Below are 2,356 nucleotides of genomic sequence, written 5' to 3'. Positions count from 1 at the left end.
TAAGGACTACCGTGGACAGCTGACTCCTAAAGTTTTTGATATTCTTCATATTCTGTGTGATGATCAGTTCACACTGATATAAATTTATCTTTTCCAATGTTTAAATAGATTTTTGCCTTTTATGAGCATTTTTACCTTTATAAAGCCTTTTTTTCTAAAAATGTGCATCATCTTTTCAGTCAAATTCTTTAATTGAATCAGTCAATTAGAATAATAAGTCATTTGGGCTGTTACCAAGCAAATGAAATCAGTATTGACAAAATTAATCTTTGCAATGCAGAGGAAACACAGAAGCTGCATTAGAAGGGACATTGATGCATTTACACACTGTTTAATGCAGGACATGAATGTATTTAACCTGCAGTTACAAATGCATTAATACTGTTTTGATATTTTAAACATAAAACGTTAAATACTGATATTTGAAATTATTAAAAAAAATGAAAAGAAACTTTAAATGTGAAATTAAAACTGCCAGTAGGCGGCAGCAAGTCACTGTTAATAAGTAAGTCATTGCGACTGAACCGAATCATTTAAACGGGTGATTCAATCAGGAAGAAAACAGTGTCATGTTGCTCAGAGACGCAAATTGAAAATATATTTGTTGGCGAAATAGAGCAAAAACAGTAAATATTGTGTCTAAAACGTAAGTGTCTTAATATTAAATTAAACTGAACTGCTGTATAAAATCAATATCAAATTTCTCATGTTGCTTTTTGGTGGAAAAAACATCAGTCTTCGCGTGATACTGATTAACTATATGAAATGATATAAATATATACATTTCTGCCCCCATATGTTGCATTTTGTGATAATTCTAAATGCATTTTAATAAACTGAATCATGCAGTGAAAGAACTTGGACTGGTCTAACCTACTAGACTTTAGCTAACTTGGTAGCTCTCATGAGTCATGGCAGGGGCGGACTTAGTGATTTGGGGGCCCTAAGCAAATTCCAGGAATGGGGCCCCAACAAAATAACTATGTGCTCTTTTACGCCTAACCTTTATTTTGCTCACTCGCTCTCATAGTTTAGAGTTTATTTATCCCTTCACAACCAGTAATAAGACACCCTGATGCTGTTATAAAGCCATATTAGGCTATCTTATTTGTTTGTTTGTTTTTGGATCACAAAATAAATAAATAAAAATAAAAATGCTTTCACTTGTCCATTTAATAAATTGTAAACTTTTTCATTCTTTTTACTAACATAAAATTATCCCATGAAACTCATTTCACATTCCAAGTGTTCTGAAGGCATACGGTAGGGCTTGTTGAGAAACACATAGAAAATGTAATCTAAGTTAGCCTATTATTAAGCGAAAATCTCCAGTCATTGCATTCGTGGATTTATACGAATGCGCGGCAGTTCGCGCCGGCGCGCCTAGGAAGCTTAGTCTGTTGTTCATCACCACTCACCTCCACACCAAGACAAACACAACTGGAAAGGGAGGGAGGGCTTCACTTCTGCGGCTCTCTGCATGTCTGTGACGTGATGTGCAGCTGATCAAATGTGTGCTACACTGAGGCGCGGAGGGAGAAAGGCATCGGAACTCGACACTCTACAGTCTCAACATTTCCTGACCCGACCCGACCTGATATTTTGATTTTTTATTTGTTTGACAGGGACAGCTGTGCTCAAACAGAAACACACACACACACACACACGCAGACATATATTCATTTATAAAAAACAAAACAAAAAAACAATTCCCCAGAAAAAAGGGCACTTTCTCTTGAGGAAGAAAAAGGGCAGGTGCTCAAGCCCCCTTTGATGTCTATGTGTGCACGTGCCTGCTTCAGCATGTGCATGGACCCACACACAATGGTGGACATACTCTAGATTTAATCATCAGTAGAGGTCTAAACATTTCATCCATTGTTATTAAGGACGTAGCACTATCTGATCACTTCTGTATTTCCTTTGATATATTGATCTCTGCTACCACTGAATCTAGATCTGTCTCTGTCAGAAAGAGATGCATTAACGAAAACACTAGTGTGCTATTTATGGAGGCAATATCTTTAACATCAAGAATTTCTGCAGACTCTGTTGATTTCTCTTTGATTCCTTTAACTCAAAAGTTAAAAATGTTATTGATGACATTGCTCCTGTGAAAGTCAGCAAGAAGACTGGCAGACAGAAATCAGCTTGGAGAAAATCAACAGCAGTTCAGAGTATGAAAAGACAATGCAGAAAAGCTGAGCGGATGTGGCGGAAGACGAAACTTGAAATCCACTATAACATATATAAAGATAGCCTTCGTGCTTTCAATGTGGAACTAGGCAAAGCTAGACAGTCATTCTTCTCAAACCTTATAATCTGACTTAACCAACACTCACCCTCTTTTTGCTAC

The 2,356-nt window shown here is 36.7% G+C and overlaps 1 protein-coding gene across 2 annotated transcripts in view; it reads right to left on the bottom strand.

Annotated features, from left to right (window-relative positions):
• The window catches only part of LOC107708610 (cell adhesion molecule 2-like), a 408,667-nt gene that overhangs the window by 42,363 nt on the left and 363,948 nt on the right, over positions 1–2,356 (bottom strand). The window lies entirely within an intron of this gene.

This window comes from Sinocyclocheilus rhinocerous, unplaced genomic scaffold (genome assembly GCF_001515625.1).
Source record: "Sinocyclocheilus rhinocerous isolate Xijiao unplaced genomic scaffold, SAMN03320098_v1.1 scaffold2491, whole genome shotgun sequence".
Classification (NCBI taxonomy): Eukaryota; Metazoa; Chordata; class Actinopteri; order Cypriniformes; family Cyprinidae; genus Sinocyclocheilus; species Sinocyclocheilus rhinocerous.
This window is presented reverse-complemented; position numbering and strand designations above follow the sequence as displayed.